The sequence below is a fragment of the Dipteris shenzhenensis genome, chromosome 28 (genome assembly GCF_047967505.1).
Source record: "Dipteris shenzhenensis isolate YYH24624 ecotype China chromosome 28, Dip_SZ_1.0, whole genome shotgun sequence".
NCBI classification, from domain to species: Eukaryota; Viridiplantae; Streptophyta; class Polypodiopsida; order Gleicheniales; family Dipteridaceae; genus Dipteris; species Dipteris shenzhenensis.
Genome location: NC_141623.1, coordinates 10,297,641 through 10,323,220, shown reverse-complemented (window position 1 = coordinate 10,323,220; position 25,580 = coordinate 10,297,641). Strand labels below are relative to the sequence as shown.

The window sequence follows — 25,580 nt, the reverse complement described above, 5'->3', positions numbered from 1 at the left end:
GGCTACTGGCATTCCCTCTTGGAGGAGAATTGCTCCTACCGCAATGCCACTTGCATGGGTTTCAAGAAAAAACGGTTTTTGGGGATCAACTATCTTTAACACTGGTCCTGAAACCACAACTTGTTTTATGGTGTTAAAACTTTCCTGTTGATTCTGTCCCCATAAAAAAGATACTTTATCTGAGGTCACATCAGTCAATGGCAATACTATTTTGGAATATCCTTTGATATGCCTTCGATAAAATTGGACAAATCCCAAGAATGATCGCAAAGCGGTCAAACTCTGAGGGATTGGCCAAGTCAGTATCGCAGCCACTTTCTTTGGATCCATTTCTGCCCCCTCAGGAGTAATTATGAATTCTAAATATTCAAGTCTTACCATACACAGTATAGTTTTCTTTTTATTTACATAAAGACTGGCTTTCCTCAAAGTACTGAACACTATCCTTAAGTGTTTGTAATGCTCAGCAATACTTTTGCTGAATATAATAATATCGTCAATAAAGTGTACTACAAACTTTCCGATATAACACGTACTAAATCGTTCATAAGCATGACAAATCTAGCTGGAGCATTGGTAAGCCCAAAGGGCATTACTAAAAACTCATAATGTCCAAACATGCTTCTAAAAGCGGTTTTATGCACATCCTCGGCTCTAATACGGATCTGATGGTAGCCACTTTTAAGATCTATCTTACTGAAAATTACGACCCCATGTAACGCATCTAGCAAATCATCGATCCGAGCCATAGGATACCTGTGCTTAATAGTGATATTATTCAATGCTCTGTAATCTATACAGAGGCCAAAAGTATCATCTTTCTTCTTCTTTAATATCACTGGCAAAGCAAAAGGTGAGAAACTTGGTTGAATCTGCCCCAGCTTGAGGCATTCTTCCAGTTGTCTTCGTACCTCCGCTTCTTCGATAAAACTCAACCTATTGGGAGGTCTATTTACAGGTTCTTTCCCCAGGATTAGTTCAATCTTATGCTGAACATTCCGCTCTAGAGGTAACCCATAAGGTAATTCATCCCTAAAACATTCAGAGAACTCCTCTGCTACTTGATCAGCCAGCTTGGCCATCTCTCAATTTTGAGCAACATCAGTGCTAGCCGAAGAATCATCAATCGGCTCTACCGATGCTGTACAAAGAAACAAAAACTCTTCTTAAGCTTTTCGAATTTTCATTATGGAAACCAACAGTCCTTGAGGTATATCTTTTTCACCTCGTAAGACATACAGCACATCATTCATCTTGAATTGATAAATGTGCTTTTTCCAATCTAAGGCTGGATTCTTCCTAGAATGCCAAGCCTTACCCAGGGCTATGTTTGCATGAGCAAGCTTTGTCATTTCAAAATCAAGCTTCTCAACAGTCCTGAATTCGAAGCTCCAACTGGGTAACCCTTTGGTCCCATACTTCAATTGAACTTCCATCCGCCGTTCTGACTGTATATGCATAGTCAGATGGGCTAGTCTTTAGTTTCAGCCTCTTTACAAGCTTGGAGTTAATTACATTGTGCGTTGACGCTGAGTCAAACAACACAATGACATCATGATTCGCTACTTGTCCTTTCATCTTAATTAACTCTGTATCATTAAAGGCTGTATACCCCATTGCTGCGGTCTTTGACAGGACATTATCAGGTGCACTAGTTACTAGCTTAGCAACAGACACACATAACAAAACAAGTACTAACCTTTGAGAAGATCCCGCTAGCTGAATCTGCATCTGTTCTGCTCTGGGACTTCCCTCCATTTCCACGTCGCATTCTGAGATCACCATCTCAGCCATCCAACGATCTTTCTTTCGTGGACAATCTTTCCACTGATGAGGATGAAGGCATCCAAAACACAAGCCTTCTCTCCTGGTTTTTTCCCTTTGCTCTAGGTTCAAAGAAGACTTCGACCAAGCCCGGGCTGCCATTGGTGTTACTTTTCTTTTCATTCCAATAGTGCTACTTGATTTAGGAGTCTCTACTGTTTTCGCCTGCTTGGCTTGACCACTAGGCTGTGAGGCACTCCCTTTGCTAATCCACTTCTCCTTAAACCCACTTTTCTTCGGGTACTCATGCCGAGTCCCAACCTGCACAAACCCACTTGGCCTGTTCTCTTTTGCATCCTCATAGTTCAGGGCTATGGCAAATTATACGTGAAATTCTGTCAATGCCTAAACTTTTACTCAATCACGGGCATAGGCACAAGGATTATCCTCCCAACCAACCTCGATGGTAGTAAGCTCTCTATATCTTTCGCTACGTGAAGTCTCCTGCTTACAAATTCCACCAAGCCCCAAAATTCCCTAGATGGATCTAGTATGCCACATGTCTTCATTCTAGGGTCCCTCCTAAATGCATCATTTACCCCTCTCTTGGGATATCATTCAAACCATTTGCCCCTTGGCACATTTCATGCATTTAGGCCCCTTAGCCTTAGATCCACCTAGTCTAGTGCCATGTTACCCTCACCAAGGACCTTGACCTTGATTCCTTTTTTATCATTTACATGAAGCCCAAACAAATAGAATACAAACATTGATCCTGTAAAGGAAAATGTCGACTGACCCTTCCGAGGTCATGTTACCTCAACTTGAGCGTAACATAGCTCGTACAGTGCTGCAGGCTAGCCCGTTAGCACTGAGCTCCAGGAGGATTTTTTTGACCCCTTTTTCTTTGGGGTTTGATCTTGTTGAGGAAGACAGCCGGACGACGTTACTCTTCATCAGATTTCCAGGCCTTCCTCATGTGTACCATCGACTGCTACATTCCATTGGAGCCGACTCTGAAGTGGTTACTAAGGTTCCCCCTCTCCCTAAGATGCCTACTTCAGCAGCAGAGGCAGTCTGGTCCAATGGGGTACCGCGTGTTAGGGTCATTGTTTCTTACCCTAACATCTCAGATAACCACATTATGCTTCAACGTCCAGATGGCTCCTCCTTCAAAGAGAGAGTCGAGATTGTAAGGAGACACGAACAGTGTAGGATTTGCAGGACCCATGGGCACTTTGCCAGAGATTGCCCAAGGAAAAAGAAAAGACCAAAAAGATCCACGGGTGCGCCTCATAGTTTCACCCGACCTAGACCTTCTTCATGACCAGTTCCTACCGCCTCACACGCTGCTAGACCTTCGACTTCACAACCAAGACCTTCAGTCTCTCGTTCTAATACTTCTATAGCGCGTACAGGACAGTCAGCACGTCATGCTCCAGTCGTCGCCCGTTGGGTGCCTGTCAGAGTTGGTGAGCCAGTACCTCAAGCTACCACTGACAGGACCGCTGACACGTCTCTTCAAGCAGAGACATCCCTGTCCAAGTTCCATGTGCAGATGAGGCTGCTTCTCCTGACCCTGCTCAAATGCAAGAGCGCTCATCTAGGGAGGCTGTTCTTGCAGAGACCGTGCTTTACTTGAGAAGGGTAACAGAATTGTGGCTCAGATCAGGCAGATGTTGCCAGGTCTGCCTACACCTGACAAAGGTAAGGACATTATTGGTTCCACTCCTTCTGCAGGGCTCCTTCGCACTCCAGCGCCAGAGGTACTTTGTAGGAATTCATTTTCAGTTCTGGCAGACTTGGCTGAGTTTGAGGTAGAGGAGGAGTTTGTACCCTCCATGCTTGGGGAGCATATCTTCCAAGACAGAGTTTCCCCCTCATCAGAGGAGGTGTGCTTTCCCCAATTGACTTCCCTCCTCTTGAGAGGAGGAATTTTTCGCAGGAGAGGGCTTTCTCCACTACTAGGTCGGGTAGGATCTTCCATCCGGCCTCCTCCTCTCGTAGATGAGGATTGTCAATTGGAACGTTCACGGCCTCGGGGGTGTACCTCACCGTCGACGCAGGCAGCTGATTCGTAACCAACCTCATCCAGGTGTTACTGAGGGTCCCACGGACATTATGATGATTCAGAAACACAAATTGGATGCCAGGGATTGTTCCAAGTCAGGTAAGCTTCTTTCTGGTCACACTTTTTGGTCACCCACCTTGGGCACCAGGGGAGGTACTTGCATTTTTGTTTCTTCTTCTATACTCCCCTTGGTGATTGGACACGGGACCATAGTCCCTTCCGGAGCTCAGTGGATTATACTTTTGATTGATGGGCATAAGGTTGGTCTCTTAAACCTTTATGAACCCAATTCTAGAGGGGACCGTGTTCTTTTTTGGAAGGAACTGCTTTCTTGGTCACATATTGCAGATGCTTGGATTATAGGAGGCGATTTTAACATGGTTGAAATGCCCTTAGACAAAAGGGGTGGTAGGGAAGGTGGCCTTCACTCCCTAGAGAGAGCAGCGTGGGATGCCTTCCTTTTTCAGTTTAGCAGCACGGATGCTTGGCATGATGATGCTTTTCACACTCAGTCAAATTCTCTCCTGTTTTCTTGGTCGAACAAGAGATTGCAAATGCCTATACATGCACGGATTGACAGATTTTATGTGGGTGATTGGGCTCTTGAAAGAGGTGGTACTGTTTACATTGCAGCTGGGGTGTCTGCTTCGGATCATTTTCCAGTGGTTTTGATGGTCTCAGATCCCCATGTGAGGTGCCGCTCTACCGGTATCAGGATTCCAGATTCTTTCTATGCAAAAAAGAGCCTTACAGAGACAGTGTTGAGGACCTGGGTATCTCATTTGCAAGATGGACAGCTTTCTCCTTTAGATTTAGCCGCAGCCCTCTCTAATATTAGTGACTTTTATCTTTCAGTTACTCCTATCAGAAGGGGTGAGATCCTCAGGCGTGAGATAGGTATCCGCAAGTAGTTGGCTGCCCTCCAGAGGGAGGAGTAGAAGAGGCCAACATAAGCTTGGATTCACGAGCGCCTTGTTGCAGCAAGGGCTCAATAGCAGTCACTTTTAGATCAGAGAGCTGAGTATGCCTTTCACGCCAGAGAGTCCTTTTGGACACAGAAGGGAGGTAGGGTCAACAAGCAGTTCTTCTCTACTCTTGGCCCCAAACATAGTAGGGAGAGCGTCTCACAGCTTGTTGACTCAGGCGGAGTTCTTCAGACACATCCAGAGGCCGTCTTGCAAGTTGCCACCGATTTCTATGCCTCCCTTCATACAACAGATCCAGACACTCAGGCCACAGATGATGCTAGAGTGGTTATTTGGCGACACTTACCTGGGTTGGTGATAGGGGATATGACTGTTTCACTTGATGCACCCTTCACCAATGTAGAGTTCAGGATTGCTCTCTCTGCCCTTCACAAGGGCAAGTGTCCTGGTTTAGATGGACTTACCCCTTATTTTTTATTACTTTTTGGAATCAGATTGGGGATAATAGGGCCTCATTCATTTGATTCCGAAAGTGGGTTGCAAGAATTTAGTGTCTCAGTGGAGACCGATTACCTTGCTGGGTACCTTGTACAAAATCCTAGCTAAAGCTATTAGCCTTCGTCTGCAGTCCTTTCCACCAGATCTTATCTATGATACGCAGACGGGTTTTGTGCATGGCAGGAGCATCTTTGATAACATCTCATTTTGGGAGGCTTCGGATTGGGCCATGCATAATGGCCACAGGCTGGCCATTCTGCTCTTGGATTGTGAGAAAGCTTATGACAGGGTAGACTGGGGCTTTCTGAAGGGCACACTTGCTCACTTTGGCTTCTCAGATGCATGGATCAAAGGGGTGTCAGCCCTCTACAGATCAGCCCACAACCAGGTTCTTATTGGTGGAGTCAAGGGAGACAGGTTTGAGATTACCAGATCAGTCCGTCAGGGTTGGCCCCTAGCCCCCTTTTTATTCCTTTTTGTGGCTGAGGCTATGAGCTATTACATTAGAGCTCAAGCTGAAATCGTAGGGCTCAGGCTTCCTCTGAGGCAGGAGGATGAGCTCTTAGACAGTGAGTTCGCAGATGACACGGCTGTTTTTTTGGATGCCACTCCACAGACACTGAATTCATTCAGGACAGCATTGGATTTGTTTTGCATTGCGGCAAGTGCACACATTTATTGGAACAAATCCAATGGCTTTTGGATCAGTGATGAGGACACTCCAGTCTGGGGGATTGACATAGGGTTCACTTGGATTCAAAGGGGAGTTTCCGTCAGATATCTGGGATGCCAGGTTGGGTTGGGCATCTCTCCAGCACAGCAATTTGCTCCCGTGTTGGAGAGTATCAGGAGGAAACTCATCTTTTGGAGTTCAGCCAGACTTGACCTTGAATCCAGAGTTGTGGTTGTGAACCAAGTATTATTAGCCATTGCTTGGTTTGTTTGCTCATGTTGGTGCAGATCTAGAGATTGTATTGCGCAGCTCATGAGACCTATTAGGAACTTCCTATGAAGCGGTTTAGATGGCACCTCAGATGTTGTATCCAGGGTGGCTTGGGAGACCCTCATTCTCCCCACAGGAAAAGGGGGTCTCAATATTATTGACCCGAGCTTGCAGAGTATGGCCTTGCTCTACAAGTTTGTAGTACGTGGATTGATGCCTGGACAGGAGCCCTAGAAGGATTTCTTTTCATGCAACATTCAATCTTGCACCCCTTCTCGTGGGGGAGATTGGTTGGACAGCAGCAGATGGATCTTTACTTCAGCCCATCTCAAATCCCCACCTTCCCCTCTCATGGCTGCTATTCTGAAAGCTTGGGGCTACTTCAAAAACACACTTCGCAGAGTTCCACCCACTTCTCGTGAAGAGATTCAAAGGCAGCCAGTCATGTGGAATGACTCAATTTTGGATCATCATGGCACGCCACTAGAAGTGTCCATTATATGCAGTGGTCTAGATGGGAGAGGGGACCTGCCTCTACTCTAGGCACTTGGTAGGCCTTTATGAGACTTCCAGAGGATCAGAGATTTTTAGCAGTTGGCCACCTCAAAGGGAGTGCACTCAAGATACAGCAGATATAGGCAGCCATTCCGCCAAAGTGGATTGACACAGATGACATGCCGCCTACATAGTCCACTTGGTGGGGAGCAGGGACGGGCATTCCGTTACAGGTCATTGCATTGCAGGATGCACATGAGGATACCCTTGTCTTTGATGTTCAATCGGGAGGCAGACTTATTAGATCTTCTGATCATATTCTTTTGGAGGTTGCATTTCAGCCTGTCAGGATTGCAAGATTCATGGAGTGGGGCAGGGATTCACAGTGGTATCTTGACCCTGATCCTATTCTCCTTGTGCTGGGGTCTTGGAGACTCTAGCTGTATGGTGGTTCCCTTATTAGGTTCTTGCAGTGGGACCCAAGGGAGTGGGAATGGATTGATGAGAGGCACCGAGAGAAGAGCTTTCCCTTCTTTCGATATACAGTTAGAAATGCCCGGAGATTTTAGCTCAGCAGTAGAGGTTGGAGGCCCTCCAGAGCGCCACACTGGGATAGTTTTCAGATTTCCGCAGCTGTGCGGAAGAACTTTTGGCATAGGCTCTGGAAATCCCTCAGGAATAGAAAGATCACTCTTTTCTTTTAGCTTTCTATTCATGGAAGGATTGCAGTGAACCTCTCGAGATCCAGGTTCAGGGCTGACCCTACTTATCCTCGTTGTCACATGGCAATTGAGTCAGTACAGCATTGCCTTTGGGAGTGCAGATAGGCGAGGACGATCTGGAAAGGTGTTGCTAGGATTTTCAGTATCTTTCATACAGCACCTTTCTATATGACATGCGGTTCAATGGCTTGGTTCTCTCTTACTGGCCCACAGGTGTTCTTCGAGGGCAGGGTTGCCTACATTCGACGTACCGAACGTTCCGTACGGTTCTGTACAGTCCCGTACAGTCACCTGTTTTTTAGGGTTTCGACCGATTAGGGTTTTCGTTTTTTGACCGTTTTCTACCCGTTTTTTACCGTTGGGGCCAGCCTCTCCTCCAAACCTGCATATATACCCCTCCCCCTCTCCACCAAGCACTCTTGCCTCTCCATCTCCCTAGCCATCAAGCAGCCCGCTGCCCACCTCTCCATCTCCCTCTCCCTCCCTCTCCCTCTCTATCTCCCTCTCCCTTTCTCCTCTCCATCTCCATCTCCATCTCCATCTCCCTCTCCCCCTCCCTCTCCATCAAGCTCCCCCTCCCTCTCCATCAAGCTCCCTCTTCATCCCCCTCCTCCATCACTTCTCCATCTCCATCTCCATCTCCATCAAGCTCTCTCTCTCCATCAAGCTCTCTCTCCATCTCCCTCAGGCCTCTCCATCAAGCTCTCCCTCCCTCTCCCTCTCCATCAAGCTCCCCCTCCATCTCCATCTCCCTCTCCCTCTCCATCAAGCTTCTCTCCATCTCCCTTGGGCCTCACCATCAAGCTCCCTCTCCATCTCTCTCTCTCAGATGATGTCGTTCTTTTTGCATACGATCCGGAATCTATGCACAAACTTTTACAAGTGCTTAAGACTTTTTGTAGGGAAAGCAGGCTGCAAGTAAATGTCGAAAAAACAAAGATGATGGCAGTCTGTACCAATCAGCCAGAACATCCCCCTTAGATCACCTTTGATGGACAGATCATTGAGTATGTCAACACCTTCAAATACTTAGGGGTTGATATCCCGGCAGATCACAAATGGTGGCAATGTATACATAGAAGGATGGACACTGGTTGGGGGAAGTACTACCAGCTTGAGAATGATTGCAGGCACACCGACACTAGGAACTGGAAAATTCGAAATGTATTGTTTGATGCATATGTAGTGCAGACAGTATTATATGGAATGGAAGTATGGGGAGGTAGCATTTCAGCCTCTACATGGAATGATATTGAGAAAATGCAAAAAGCTTTCTTAAGGAGACACCTTGGTGTCAAACCCACTACTCCATACTCAATACTTCTATTGGAAACAGGAAGGAGACCGATTGAATTTCATGCATTGATCAGAGTTATACAATACCTAATAGAGGTGCAGCAAATGCAACCTGATAGGCTGCCTCATAAAGCATGGAATGCCAGCACAAAGCTTCAAAAGAACTACAAAAGTAAGGTCATCTGCACAGGATGGGCAACCGACATAAGAAAATGGTTCAACAGATGGAAAGTGGAAGCATATTTGACCATGCCACCTGAAAAGGTCAACATGCAAGAGTTGCAACTGTCTTTACTGAGCACTTTGCGGAATCACTGGTTGACAAGTGAAAAGACGGTAAAGCTGGAATATTACCAAGACAACATAAATCCCACATGTTGGTCTACATACATGTCCATAGAGACTCATGCTCAGTCTTATATTAGCACACCTATCCCCCTTCTATATCACAGAAACATCGCCAGGTTCCGTACCAGATCTCATACATTTGCCATTGAGAAGGGAGCTTGGATACACCAGCCCAGACATGCTAGAGTTTGTACCCTTTGTGACATGTAGACAGTTGAGACGGAGGCACATGTGGCTCTACAGTGCCCTGATATGCACATATCAGGGAGGACTACCAGCAAATACTGGGGGACTCCACTCAGTCAACATCAGTTCTCTTCACTGCCTCTCCGGCAGCATTGGGATCTTTTGTCACTCGTCTTTTTACCTGTCGTCAGGAACTCATAGACTCCTGACCCCTCTCCTTGAGGAGACTCTTTTTACATTGTATCGAGACGGGTCCCATGGGTCATTTTTTGGCCCCCCGAGGACGCTAATAAATTCTACTTCTACTTCTACTTCTCTCCCTCTCCATCAAGCTCCTCTCCATCTCCCTTGGGCCTCTCCATCAAGCTCCCTCTCCATCTCCCTCTTCCTCCCTCTCCATCAAGCTCCTCTCCATCTCCATCTCTCTCCCTCTCCATCTCCATCTCCATCTCCATCTCTCTCCCTTTCTCCAAGTATCAAGATTCAAGCCTCTTCATCCTTTTCCCTCCTCATCTCTCTCTCTCTCTCTCTCTACCCGCAATGCCACCAACTATTCATGAGCCCTTTTCCTTGCATTGTGCTTACTTTGAGAGAGTGAAAGAGAAGTCCAATGTTTGCAAGTGGAGTGGCAAATATTGCCCCAAGGCCCAAACTAGTAGTGTGACCCGCCTTCTTATCCATTTGTGTAAGTTGGGTGGGCAATGCGGACCATGCACGGGGATTCCCAATGACATTTTTCAAGATTGTTGTCAAAAGTACTTACCCTTGAAGCGAAGGAAGAGGACCTCTATGGCACGAGAGGAGATGGTATGCCCGGATAATTCCTCATCCGAAGCAGAGGATGAGGCCTCTCAATCTGTCTCCGTTGCCTCCGCTGGGCCTACTATGTCCTCCAGTACGACATCAAAAAGAACGAAGACAAGTGATGCACCAAGAGGGAGGCAAGCCACTCTTGCCCAAGCCATGGGTGGCCTCTCCAGTCCATTGTCATTCTTGAAGGGGCAGCAAAGACAAGCAGAAATAGAGATTGCCCGGACCGTCATTGAGTGCAATCTCTCTTTCCATGTGCTTCGATGTGACCGGTGGCGAAGAATGGTGAAAGCCATAGCCTCGGTTGGTCCATGTGAAGGGTGGGATGGAGTTAGCTACAACGACATGCGTACCAAGAAGCTAGATGAAGAGAGGGAGAGAATCAACAAGTCTCTTGAGCCCGTGCGTGCCGGGTGGGCCAAGTATGGATGCTCCATTCTCTCCGACAGATGGTGTGATAGAAAGAAGAGAGGAATCATCAACATTCTTGTCTCTTGCCCTCTTGGCACATACTTCTTGCGGGCTGTGGATGCGGGAGAGAAGGGAAGAAAAACCACCGCCTCCTTTATCTATCGTCACATTCGGGATGCTATACTGGAGGTAAGTTGAGACTCGAGAGTCATGTAGCAACTAGCTTCTTTATATTTTTTGATCTCCATAAGCAAATCTACTTCTTCTTCTTGAATCTTACAAGCTGAAACTTGTCATGTAGGTCGGTCCCCCAAATGTGGTGCACGTCGTAATGGACAATGCCTCCAATTGTAGGTCCATGGGTCGCATGCTTGAAGGGGAGTTTCCCTCAATAGTGTGGACTCCATGTGCTAGTCATTGCCTTGACCTTCTCATGGAGGACATTGGTAAATTGCCATGGGTAAAGACCATTGTGAGTGATGCTTGCTCCATTGTGAGCTTCATCAACTCCGAAAACAAGCTTTTTCCATCTTTCGTATCTACTCCGACTTGGAGCTCAAGAAGCCATCAAAGACACGATTGGCTGCTATGTGGCTACTTCTTGAGCGGCTCTAACAAGCTCCAAAAGAAGGTCGTGTCTGATGAATATAAAGAATGGCTTGAAGGAGAGTCGAATGCAACTCAACAAGATGCCATAGACATTCAATGGCTTTGCTTGAGAGAGTCTTTTGGCAAGGGGTGAAGGCCATTCTCATTGCCATTACACCCTTGTACAAGGTATTATGCATGTCGGACATGGAGGGGGCTACTTTGGGGCTTCTCCATCACTTCATGAAAGAAGCCATTGCAGAGATTAGCGCCTCCACCGTTCTAGATCCGGATATAAGTCCATCATGGTAACTTATAAACCTACAATCCTGATATCAAATCTTGTTTCTTTGATTTTGAATGTCAATTAATAATCTCTTGAGTCTAGACTCTAACTTATCTTTATGCTTTGGATATTAGTGATATCTTGGATACCACACCAAAGCGGGATGATATCCTCTTTCATGTCAACAAGAGGTGGAAGTGGATGAAACGACCCATCCATGGTTTTGCTGCCCTCATGCATCCCTCTTTCAAGGCTCCCTCTCTCTTTGCGGACTCAGAGTTGGCCTCTGATAGAGATGCATATCTTCCTAAAGCCTTGCATGAGGACAAGCATGGTGCATTTCTTCAAGAACTTATTAACTACAATGACCAAAGGGGAACCGCATTTGCTTCCACCGTGTGTTGGAAGAGGGACTCCTTGGTCAAACCTCTTTTTTGATGGGAGTCTTTTGGATACTGATTGCCCCATCTACAAAAAGTAGCTATGAGGATTCTTGCACAGGTAATTAGAAATCTAAAGCTAGAACACGTTACACACTAATATACCTCTAGGCTCTTTAATCTTAAAATCGTTTACTTGGCGACATTCAGTGGAGTCTTGTTCCCTCCAGGATATTCCCCACACTCCTTTCATAGCTACTCATGCCTCAGTAGACACGTCTTGGGATATTTTGGCTAGCATTGCAGCTTGGCATATTTGGAGAGCCAGGTGTACAGAGGCGATGGAGGGTATCCAGGTTCACCCTTCCCAGACTATGGCCAGTATTTGGACTGACACAGTACACACTTTGATGGCCATTTGTGTTATGCTCTAGCCGAGATAGCATGACCTCAAAAAGATCGGTGGGCATTTTCCCTTAGATGACCGACTTTTGTAATATTTTATGTGCGTAAATAAAATGGTCAAGGGAAATAACTGCCAAGGTCCTAGGTGAGGGTGTATTGGCATCAACTAGGTGGTTCTGAATGCTAAGGCCTAGGTGCACCTAAATGTGTAAAAATGCCAAGGGGCAAATGTTTTAATTGTGCCCCAAGAGAGGGGTAAATGGTGTACCAAGCTAAAGGTCTAGAATGATGACATGTGGCAGAGGGAACCATCTAGGGAGTTGTGGGCTTGTGGATATGCATGAAAAGAAATTGAATTATGTATCTGTCATAGCATGCAATCCACGAGGTGGCTGGGAGGATATTTGGGATGCTAACGCCTGTGATTTGTCTTATCCTCGATTGACGAAGAGAAAAGAGAGACATGTGACTTTGTATTGCCTGTAATTCGACGGAACAGTGAGAATAGAAAAGGAGTGTAATATTTGGTATCAGAGCGACAGGAAGAGATCAGGAAAGGTTGGGAACAGCGATGATGTGTGACGAATAGAGTCTCGTAAGGTCTGCAAGAGGTGACAGGTGGGCAAGGCGAGCGGAACGCATTGTGCTGGGCAGACATCCATTGCGTTTTTGAGTAACTTCCAAGAGAGGAAGCGCGTGAGACATTGTAATTTTGAGACCGGCACTATCGCATTTCCTCTGGAAACGACCGAGCAGCGTCCCGAATTCCAATCGTCATTGGTTTGTATGCACCAGCGCCGATCGGTTATCCGGATTCTGTCATTGGTCAGAAAGCAACGATCTTTCTACAAGCACTAGCGACGGAACGACTTGGAATGGAAACAATGCCATAGAAAGACTCAGCAGCAAATTGAAGCTGGAAAAGCGTAGCTTATGAAATGGTCAGAAAGACATGGACAGGAGTGGTATGTCGGAGGTGATCAGAGGAAAGCTATATTTTGCCGTTTTGCACAAGCCGGAGGATCTCAAAGCATCGTGGCTACCGGGGCCAGCCATTTGCTTTAGCATTGACAATGAACCTTTTTATGCTGATTTTGGACCACTCGACCTCGCTTGTACCTATCATTTTGCATGAAGCCCTGCGCGTGAAAACAAGCCCTCAGTTCAGCAAGAGGAGTGACGGGTGATTTTTGGGTCTTAGCATCGTCTCCGACGATTTATTCCAGGGAGCATCATTTTTTTCCTTCTATACGACTTTTCGGTTGCAGTCTGTTATTCCTGTACAGAAAAAGGGGAATTCGAAGGGTGATATCTTTTTGGGGTTTTTGACGTACGGAAAGAAGTTTTTTTTTTTTTTAATAACTATTTTTCCTTTTGAAAGAATGGAGACAGAGGGACAAGATTCCAGGGTAAATCTTGGTAAATCTAGAGCACAGTCTACGCAACAACTGTCCCATCACACAACACCTACTCTGGTGGGTAGGATTTTTGTATTAGAAGATGCTTTACAACAGATCATGAACTAGCAGCTTCAAGTGAACGCTGGTCAAAATGAAATTAGGGAGATTGTGCAAGCCTTGTTGGCTAGACCATCTAGAAATGAAAAGGGCAAAGCTCCAGCAGAGCCAAAGCCCAGTATACACTCATCACAGCGTGCGAAGGTCAAGGTACCTAATATTGCCAGCTATAGACCGGAGAAGTACGTTGGTCGGATAATCGAGCATAGTTCTGATGTGATCGAGGTTTGGTTACACAAGTGGCAAGAAGCCTTCGCCATTTGTGAAATCAGATCTGATCTAAAGAAAATCCGCGAGACCACTCACCTGTTTATTGAGGCAGCGGATAGATGGTGGATAAAGCAACAGAAAGATCAAGTTGCCCCTACCACCTGGGAAGGGTTTAAAGCTGAATTTAAGAAACACTTTCTTCCACCTGACGAAGAGTCCCGAGCTTGGGATGCTTATAGAAACCTTCGCCAGAGGAATTTATCGGTGGCAGAGTACACTCACAAGTTCAGGGAATGTGTTATGAAAATAACAAACCCTCTCCCTAATTGAACGACTATATCTATGGACTGAACGACAAGATTACAATGGAAGTTCGGGCTAAATATGTGACTACATTAGATGAATCTATTGCAGTAGCCCTGAACTACGAGGATGCCAGAGGCAGACCTAGTGGGTTTGTGCAGGCAGGGACTCAGCATGAGTACCCGAGAAAAGAAGGATTTCATAGGAAATGGACTTCAAAGACAAGTGTCTCGCAGCCAAGTGGCCAAACCAAGCAGGTGAAGCCGGTTGAGGGACCAGCAAAGACAAGTACCACCGTTGGGGTGAAAAGGAAAGTAACTCCAATGGCAGCCCGGGCTTGGTCAAAGTCCTCGTTGACCCCTGAGCAAAAAGAGAAAGCTAGAAAAGAAGGATTGTGCTTCGGTTGCCTTCAGCGACATCAATGGAAAGATTGTCCACTAAACAAAGACCGTCGCACGGCCAATATGATAATATCTGAATGCGACGCGAAAATGCAGGAGAGTCCCAATGCGGAACATATGCAGATGCAATTGGCGGGACCTTCTCAAAGGTTAGTACCTGTGTTGTTAAGTGTGTCTGTTACTAAGTTAGTAAGCGGTGCACCTCAGAAGATCCTTTCAAAGCCCGCAGGAACGGGGTATACGGTTTTCGATGAGCCCGAGTTGATTAAAATGAAAGGGCAAGTAGCCAATCATGATGTGATTGTGTTGTTTGACTCAGCGTCAACGCACAATGTAATCAACTCGAAGCTTATTAAGAGGCTCAAGTTGAAAACTAGTCTATCTGACTATGCTTATACGGTCAGGATGGCGGACGGAAGTTCAACTGAAGTATGAGACCAGAGGGTTACCCAGTTGGAACTTCGAATACAGGACTATGTTGAGAAGCTGGACTTTGAGTTGACCAGGCTAGCTCACACAGATATAGCCCTAGGAATGGCTTGGCATTTTTGAAAAAATCCAGCCATTGATTGGAAAAAGCATATTTACCAGTTCAAGATGAACGGGGTAAAATATGTTTTGCGAGGTGAAAAGACCTCGAGGACCATTGATTTCAGCCATGGAAATTCGAAAGACTCCGAAAGAGTTTCTGTGTCTGTGTATAGCATCGGTAGAGTCAATTGATGATGCATTGGCTGTGAGGTGAGAGAGAAGGAGAGAGCACACCGACACACAGAATGGACACAAGATTGTGGGGATAAGAGGTATGTGTGTACCTCCCCTAGCACACAGTCAACCTTTTATATCAATGGATAAGGTTACAACACTAAGTACAAAGTACTTAGTGTACTTAACAATAAAAGTACTAACTGTACTTAAGTGTACTAACTGTACTTGGGTGGCCATAGTGCCTTTACCCCAACAACCTCCCACTTAAAGGCAATATGCCCTCAAGTAAAATAAGTGAGAGAAATACAGCATATACACAATGGAGTACAAGGCCAAAATGAGGCTCAACCTATACCCATCAACTGTCGGCAATGTGCAAACCGCTCTGCAGGCAAGCCTTTTGTCAACAAATCTGCTGGATTGTCATCCGTGTGAATCTTGACAAGCTGAATCAGCTTATCATCTATTACCTCCCTGATGAAGTGATACTTCACATCAATGTGCTTTGCCTTTGCATGAAAGACAGGATTGTGTGCCAATTGAATAGCACTCTGACTGTCACAATGCAACAATGGAATATCACCTGTAATGCCCAAGTCTCCCACTAGCCGAGATAGCCATAAGGCCTCCTTGCATGCCTCTGTGGCTGCAATATATTCAGCTTCCCTGGTAGACAAGGCTATGCACTGCTGCATCCTTGACATCCATGACACTGCACCTCCAGTGAATGTATAAACATAACCGGTAGTAGACTTCCGGTTATCTGGATGACCAGCAAAATCTGAATCCACATAACCATGCACCTTTGCATCCCGCTTGCCAAAGCATATGCACAACTCCTGTGTGCCCTTCAGGTATCTCATGATACCTTTCACTGCATTCCAATGCTTCTTGCCTGGATTTAAAATATATCTGCTAACCACTCCCACTGCAAACGCAATATCAGGTCTGGTAGCAACCATGGCATACATGAGACTACCACAAGCTGAAGCATACGGAATCTTGGCCATTTCAGCCCTATCAGCATCTGAGTGTGGGCTGTCCATGGCACTGAGTTTCACATATGGAGGCAATGGAGAACTAAGGGTCTTCCCCCCCTCCATATGAAACCTGTGCAATACTTTGCCAATATATTCGGTCTGAGACAAATACAACAAACGCTATCCCCTGTCTCTCCGTATCCGCATTCCCAGTATGTGATTTGCATCACCAAGGTCCTTCATATCAAAGGCCTCATGCAATCTTTTCTTAAGGTCATCAAGCTCCTTACGAGCTTTACCAGCAATAAGCATGTCATCCACATATAAAATGAGAATGATTAAGCTGCCATTTGCAGCTTTTTTGGTATATAAGCAGTGATCGTCATCACTTCTCCTGAAACCTTGGGACTTCATGAAGGTATCAAATTTCTTATACCATTCCCTTGGTGCCTGTTTCAGCCCATAAAGGCTCTTCTTAAGCTTGCATACAAGTGACTCCTTGCCCTTGACTGCAAATCCTTCTGGCTGCTGCATGTAGATCTCCTCATGAAGATCACCGTGAAGAAAGGCTGTCTTCACATCCATTTGGCATAATTCCAAATTCTCACATGCAACCAAAGCAAGTACAATCCTGAGTGTGGTCATCTTAACCACTGGAGAAAAGATCTCATCAAAATCGACACCATACTCCTGCTTAAAGCCCTTGGCAACCAACCTGGCTTTATACCTTGGCTTAGCTCCAAGTGTGACTTTCAATCTATACACCCACTTGCATGGCAGTACTTTCACGCCCTTAGGCAACTGCACCAATTCCCAAGTACCATTTTTATGAAGACTGTCCATTTCAGACTTCATGGCTAGTTCCCATAGCCTTTTATCATGCATTTGCACGGCTTCCTTGTAACAGAAAAGTTCTCCACAGTCTGTAAGCATAATAAAATCTGCTCCTGGAACAAATCTGTCTGACTGTTTCATTTGTCGAGTGGACCTTCGGACCCATTGGTCTTGCTGTCCAACTTGCTGCTCCCCTAAAACAGGTGGCTGTTCCAGTAGATCAGGCTGCAGAATTATGCCTGGGAGGTCTTCCAAAGGTGGCATGTCCCGTAGGACATCATCCGCCACTGCAAGCTGTTCATTTGGACCTGCTGCAGCATCATGCATTGGCTGATTACGCTGCTGTTGTGGCTGATTTACAGCCTGCCTGAATTGTACAGGATGTCCCGAGTCATCAATGTCAACCTCTGAAGCATCAGAAGGCTTATCTACTGTCTTAAACATACAAGACTCATCAAATAAGACATCATTGCTGCGTACTAGCTTCTTATTTACAGGATCCCATAGGCGGTAACCCATCTCACCATTGTCACCATATCCAAGAAAAATGCATTTAAGAGACTTAGGATCAAGCTTGCTGCGATCTTCTCTGTGTATATGCACATACGCAGTGCAGCCAAAGACCCTCAAGTGCTTATAGGAAGGAGGTTTTCCTGTCCAAAGCTCCTCTGGCACTCTGCCATCCAGTCTTTTATTTGGTGACCTATTGATGAGGTGTACTGCTGTTTTTACAGCCTCAGCCCAAAATCCATGAGGTAAAGCAGCATGTGACATCATAGAGCGGGACTTTTCCTGTATGGTTCTATTCATACGCTCTGCAGTGCCATTCTGCGCTGGACTGTAAGGAGCAAGGAGTTCTCTTTTAATACCTTTAGCATCACAAAATGCATTGAATGCATTAGACATATACTCCCCACCGTTATCTGACCGCAAAGCCTTCAATTTTCTGCCTGTTTGGTTCTCAACCATAGCAAGCCATTTCTGGAACACTGGAAAGACATCACTCTTCAATCGAAGAGGATACACCCACACCTTCCTTGTGGAATCATCTATAAATGTGACAAAGTACCGTGCACCTCCAAGTGAAGGACTAGGCATCTCACACACATCTGTATGCACAAGCTCAAGTTGAGCATCTTTATGTCCTAATCTCCTCTTATGAGGACACTGTAACTGTCTACCATATATGCAATGCTCACAAAACTTTAAATCAGAAAATTCAGAGACGGTAAGTAGCCAAGGCGAGCCAATTGCTCCATTCCACTTATGCTCATATGTCCCATCCGGCTATGCCACATAGAAATATTCGGTAGCTCGGTGGCATGAATATCAGCATGATTACATACTTTAGCATGAAGAGTATACATCGTGTCAATCTTAGAACCTCTGGCAACAACCAAGGCACCTTTGGTGACCTTCCAGAAACCATGACCAAAGCTGGTCACAAAACCTTCGTCATCCAACATGCCTGTAGAAATCAAATTTTTCTTGACTTCGGGTACATGCCTGACATTGTGAAGCATAAGCTGAGTACCATCAGCAAATACAAGCCTGACATCTCCAACACCGACAATACTGCATGCATGATTATCCCCTAGAAACACGACTCCATTACTGCCTGCTGCATACCTGACAAACAATTCTCTGTAAGGTGTAACATGGAATGAGGCACCTGAGTCAATAATCCAAGAGTGCATGTCTGCAAAATCTCCTGCATGGAGAGAATGAGCATCCAAAGTAGAGAGAAATAGAACCTCTCCCTCACTGTCATAACCATGTGTAGAATGAAGCTCTTCAATCTTCACACTGCTCTTGCCATTGCTTACTGGTACAATTGCCTTTGCATCTGACACATCTGTGTTTTTGGCTTTGTCTCTCTTATCATTTTTCAGTTTAAAGCACTGCTTTTTGGTATGTCCCTTTTTGCCACAGTAGTAGCACTCAACATCTTTGTTGGAGCGGGACTTGCTCCTGCCTTTTCCCCTTTCCTGGGATTTGCCTCTTTGCTGACTTCTCTCTCTTGCATTCAAGGCATTGTTAGGCTTTACTGCATCTTGAGCTTTCAGCTTCTGCTCTTCTTGCAAAATCAGCCCTGTGATATCTGAAAAACTTATGAAAGTGTTTGCATTTGTTACAGCTGTGGTGAATGTATCCCAACTTTCAGGAAGAGAGATCAAGAGTGCCATACCCTTGGTTTCCTCATCCACCACATACTTCTGATTCGCAAGTTGAGTAACAATTGAGTTGAACTCATTGAGATGTGCATCCATGGAGGTCCCTTCCTTCATCTTCAGATTGAAGAACTTGCGCAACCAATATATCTTTGTGGCTACACTTTGCTGCTCATATGTGTCCTGTAGCTTTTTCCACACACCCCAGGCTGTTGTTTCACCATCCACATTCCAAACAACACTCTCATGGAGTGACAATTCAATTATGGACTTTGCTGACAGATCAGCTAGTGCCCAAGCATCATCAGATGTGCCAGTGGGCTTCACACCTTTGTGTATAATAGGAGCATGAAACTGCCTGAGGATTAGCACATTCAGGACCATCTTTTTCCACATCGGGTAGTTAGCAGCACCCTGCAACTTTTTAATATTAAGAAGAGAGGACTCCGAGGATGAAGCCATTACAATCAGCAGGAAATATAACCCACACTTGGGTGCCTGACTCCCTGCAAACCAAGTGCACACAGGCACTTGAACTGTGCTCAAAAAATTTAATTCCTGCAGCGGAACAATAGGAACTGCACCTGCAAATATTTCTCCCAATTAAACAGAGAATTATAACTGTTTACTGCTTGCTGCAGTATCCGAACAGCAACTGTTTTTGCATCATTAAATGCACTGTTGTACAATCAGCAATACTCTGATATTAAAGCAGCATCTGCCCTGCAATTACAGTGAAAGACAGCAGTGTATTTTGCACTCTGTACTTCTGTACAATGACTGTAACCAGCCCCACAGTTGACACAGAACAGTACCTGACTGTACCAGAAAGTACAGAATCAGTAAATGACTGTTGGACTGTTCAAACCTGTCAACTTCAAGCTTCAAGATACCACTAAAACTGTATAACACAGTTTAGAGTGGGATTTAGGCAAAAGCCCCTTGACTGGAAGAAAAAATTCTTAGAATTTTAGTGCATTTACCGCTTCACTGACCACTGTAAGGCATTTAATTGCATCCCCCAGCACTGATATGCATCCAATTGCAAAACCCCCAATTTGACTGGCACATTCAGTGCTCAAGTCTACAATGGAGTACTCAATGCATCTTCCACTATCCCGTAGGTCAACAAATGCATACAAATCCTGCAAGAATCAACTCCAAATAGGAGGATAAACACAATGCGTGCGTATACAAGCCAATACTTGGCACTGGCTACAAAAGCCCCTTGATTCTGCAATTCAATGTTGAGGATTTCCTCACACAGTAGGCATAGACTATTATCTGCCTCCCCCAATACCAGTAATGCTCACAATGAGCTCGAAAGATGCACCTGTACCTGTAACACTCCGGAGCAGTTGGAGAACTCCTGGCGGGAGCTCGTAGGACTGGCGGGCTGATGCGGGTTGCTCGCATGCGTGGCGAGCTGACTGCAGACTATCTTGGTTGCGCACTTGAGGCGTCACCTATATGGCGACTTGGCGGCCCGCTGGAGGCGTCGCCTGAATGGGCGACGCTGTCCGTTAAAGCTGGCGCCGCTGCTGCTGGCGTCGCTGGTGGCGCTACTGCTGGCATCGTCGCTGGTGGCGTTGCTGGTGGCGCTGCTGCTGGCGTCGCCAGTGGTGGCGTCGCTGGTGGCGCTGTTGCTAGCGTTGCTAGTGGTGGCGCTGGCAGCGCTGGCTTGCGTCGGCTCTGCTGAAGCAGCAGATCGAAGCTGCTAGCGACGAAGATGCAGCAGCTTAGGCTGCTGATAGCTTGAAGGCGCTGTTGCTGGACGAATGGGAGGGAGATTGGCAGGCTTAGGCTCTGATACCACTTGTGAGGTGAGAGAGAAGGAGAGAGCACACCGACACACACAATGGACACAAGATTGTGGGGATAAGAGGTATGTGTGTACCTCCCCTAGCACACAGTCAACCTTTTATATCAATGGATAAGGTTACAACACTAAGTACAAAGTACTTAGTGTACTTAACAATAAAAGTACTAACTGTACTTAAGTGTACTAACTGTACTTGGGTGGCCATAGTGCCTTTACCCCAACATTGGCTAGTACTGAGGCTACCCAAGATGGGGAAATGGCCGAGTTGGCTAAAGAGATATCGGAGAAGTTCTCTGATTGTTTTAGGGCTGAGTTACCTTATGGGTTACCTCCAGAGCAGAATGTTCAACATAAAATTGAGCTTATCCCGGGGGCAGAACCTGTAAATAGACCTCCCTATAGGTTAAGCTTTCAAAGGCTATTGGCCTTCCCTCTTGGAGGAGAACTGCTCCTACCGCAATGCCACTTGCATCAGTTTCAAGGAAAAACGGTTTCTGGGGATCAACTATTTTTAAGACCGGTCCTGAGACCACAGCTTGTTTTATGGTGTTAAAACTTTCCTGTTGATTATGTCCCCATATAAAAGGTACTTTATCTGAGGTCAGATCAATCAATGGCAATTCGGAATATCCTTTGATATGCCTTGGATAAAATTGGACAAATCCCAAGAATAATCGCAAAGCGGTCAAACTCTGAGGTATTGGCCAAGTCAGTATCGTAGCCACTTTCTTTGGATCCATTTCTATCCCCTCAGGAGTAATTATGAATCCTGAATATTCAAGGCTTACCATACACAGTATAGTTTTCTTTTTATTTACATAAAGACTGGCTTTTCTCAAAGTACTGAATACTATTCTTAAGTATTCATGATGTTCAGTAATACTTTTACTGAATACCAGAATATCGTCAATAAAGTGTACTACAAACTTTCTGATATACGGACGTAGTAAATCGTTCATAAGCATGACGAATGTAGCTGGAGCATTGGTAAGTCCAAAGGGCATTACCAAAAACTCATAATGTCCAAACTTGCTTCTAAAAGCGGTTTTATGCACATCCTCGGCTCTAATACGGATCTGATGGTAGCCACATTTAAGATCTATCTTACTGAAAATTACGGCCCCATGTAATGCATCTAGCAAATCATCGATCCGAGCCATCGGATACCTATGATCTCGTGAAGCAAGATTTCTTTTGGCCAAAGATGAAAAAGCATATTCATGAATATGCGACACGTTGTTTTTCGTGTCAAGTAAGTAAGGCAGAGCGGGTGAAGCCACCCGGCCTTGTACAGCCCTTGGAGATACCACTAAGTAAGTGGGAGAGCATTTCCATGGACTTTATTGTAGGGCTGCCTACGACACAAGGTGGATATGATTCTATCCTTGTGGTGGTTGATCGTCTTACCAAGATGGCTCACTTCATTCCAACTAGAGAGTCTGTTAGTGCCCCACAGGTGGCGGATTTGTTTATTAGACATATATTTCCTCTGCATGGATTACCCAAATCCATAGTGTCAGACAGGGATGTCAAATTTACCGGTCATTTTTGGACTGCGGTATTTAAAACACTAAGGACTAAGTTGGGAATGAGTAGTGGGGATCATCCAGAAACGGATGGTCGGCCAGAAAGAATCAACCAAATTTTAGAGGATATGCTTAGAGCATATGTGTCATTGAGGCAACACACATGGGACAAGTGGTTGCCATTGTTGGAGTTTGCCTACAATGATAGAAAACATTCCTCTACAGGATTCAGTCCGTTTGAACTGAACTATGGTTATAGACCAGCAAATCCAACTATAGTTGGAATATCTCAGAAAGTGCCTAGTGCCGCAAACTTTGTGGTTCAGATGCGGGAGATGCTAGCACTTGCGAGAGCTAACATCCGCCGAGCTATGGATAGAGCTAAGGCGTATGCGGATGAAAACCGTTCCAATAGAGAATTTAAGGAAGGAGAAAAAGTTTTTCTCAGAGTTCCTTCGTACTCTAAGTCTTTGACTGCAGGAGAGTGTGCTAAGTTATCACCTCAATATTGTGGGCCATGGTTAATTCTAAAAAGAATAGGCAAGGTAGCCTATAAATTAGAATTACCACCGGGGTGTAAGGTGCACCCAGTGTTTCATGTTTCTCGTTTAAAGAAATTTGTGCATACAGGTGACTCACTAATCGAAGGTGTGGTTTTGTTTCAGGAGATAGAGGATAATGCAAGACACAAACCAACAAGAATCCTGAACCGAGGAACAATGCAAGTGCGCAATCGGAAGATACCCACGGTGTTGGTTGCATGGCATGGTCTACCTCTATCAGAAGCTACCTGGGAATCCGTATACCAGTTACGGAGAGTGTTCCCAGATTTCATCATCGAGGACACTGATGCTTGAAGAGGGAAGGAATGTTATGCTGTAGCTGAGATAGCATGACCTCGGAAAGATCGGTGGGCATTTTCCCTTAGATGACCGACTTTTGTAATATTTTATGTGCGTAAATAAAATGGTCAAGGGAAGTAACTGCCAAGGTCCTAGGTGAGGGTGTATTGGCATCGACTAGGTGGTTCCGAGTGCTAAGGCCTAGGTGCACCTAAATGTGTAAAAATGCCAAGGGGCAAATGTTTTAATTGTGCCCCAAGAGAGGGATAAATGGTGTACCAAGCTAAGGGTCTAGAATGATGACATGTGGCAAAGGGAACCATCTAGGGAGTTGTGGGCTTGTCGATATGCATGAAAAGAAATTGAATTACGTATCTGTCGTAGCATGCAATCCACGAGGTGGCTGGGAGGATATTTGGGATGCTAACGCCTGTGATTTGTCTTACCCTCGATTGACGAAGAGAAAAGAGAGACATGTGACTTTGTATTGCCTGTAATTCGACGGAACAGTGAGAATAGAAAAGGAGTGTAATAATTTGGGCAAGCATGCAGGGATACTCCAGAGCAGCCACTGCCAGGAGAGTTACTTTTTTCAGAGTTTGGAGGGGATCTCCTTTCTTCTCTGAGTTTCCTTCAGGGTTAAGATGGCACTTTCAGCCTCCGACTTGGTTCTTTATTAGCTCACTTTGAGCTGTTTTTTCCTCATGCATTGCATGATGTACTCCCGCATTTGAGCTTGCTCTCGCGGTTTTCATTCATACTTAATGAAGTAATTTTCTTGGAAAAAAAAAAATACAAGGTGATACCATTTTCCTTTCCTTTGATAAATTTGACACACAATTACATAGTCATTAATGAAAGCTTATTCTATCAAAAGAGCATTTTGCCTCCATGTATAGGCTTTTGCCTTATTGCTGCACTAGAAGTTTGCGACTCTGTTTTTTTTAATATTTTGTGACAGCAGCAAGGGGTGGCCAGCCAGAGTATCTAAGAATCCCAAGTTTTCTATTTTCCCCCTTCTTGTCAATTCTTAATGCGGTTCAGGAAAATAGCATGCTACCAAATAGCTTGTTTCTTAAAGCAATGCGCTTAAGCAGCTGGAGGAGACTAAAGCTTTATACTGCGGAGTATTTTGTGCTACGGTATTGGTTTCTGCAGCAATGCAACCTTTGAGAAGTCACTGAGCTCTTTAAATCTTGAACTTGTTGTGAATGCTACCCCTACTGTTACTAATTGGCTAGCTGTACTAGCATGGGTCCTGTGGCTTCAATGTGTAACTCGCTACACTACCAGTTATGCAGCACGTTTGTGATAGGTTCTTGCAAGAGAAGCACTAGTGTATTGAGTATGTGTTCAATAAGGTGATAGGTTTCTGTCTATTCCTTTTCCATAAGGAAGTTTATGCCATGAATCCTCAAAAGTGATTCTAAACCTTATTCGATGGAGTCGATAGCTAGAGTACCTCATTCAATTGTCTAAGACACACCATGCTACTGTTCTCAGGGTATTCGTTATAACACTTGCACTGAACACAGACCTTGCTGTGTAAGCATGCCCTCACCAAATTCTCACTCCTCTTGTCCTAGTTCTTTGTCCAGTTTCAAGCTCAATTGAGGAGCAGTTGGTACTATTACCCACTCCCACTTCCCATCTGAGAAAGAAAGCCAGATCGATAGACAAAGAGGTAGATGAACCAAGAACAAGGGAGGGGGAAAATAAACTGTCAACCTTTGGCCATCATGTCAAGAATTGTGATCTATTGAACTAGGAGCCTTGAGGAAGGTTTATCCTCACCCATTGTGGTGAGTATTTAATGGCTCTGAGATCTATGCATTGGTAGTCTTATCCGAGTACTATGCACGATTAGGTCTCTAAACTGCATGTGCTACCAAGCCAGTGCTGGAGGAGGTAGTGGCAGCCCTCGCATAGGTGGATCTTCATGGAGACCACCCTGACTCGGAGGGGTTTCCCTTGATGAGGGATCTTGATGAGGGCATGGAGTCACGTATCACCCTCATAAAGTCACTTATCAATTGGTATCATTCGCGCTACCCTCGGTGAATGGAAGAAATAGAGCAGCAGCCCCTTGTTTGGCACCCAAAGGTCCAAGACTAAGAGGACTTTATGTTTGGACACA

General features: G+C 45.3%; 1 protein-coding gene and 1 pseudogene across 2 annotated transcripts in view; one reads left to right on the top strand and one right to left on the bottom strand.

The window, feature by feature from the left end:
* The window catches only part of CDC48B (cell division cycle 48B), a 92,824-nt gene that overhangs the window by 32,349 nt on the left and 34,895 nt on the right, over positions 1-25,580 (bottom strand). The gene's annotated exons all lie outside the window — the stretch shown is intronic.
* On the top strand, positions 9,790-11,803 carry LOC147883154 (uncharacterized; annotated as a pseudogene).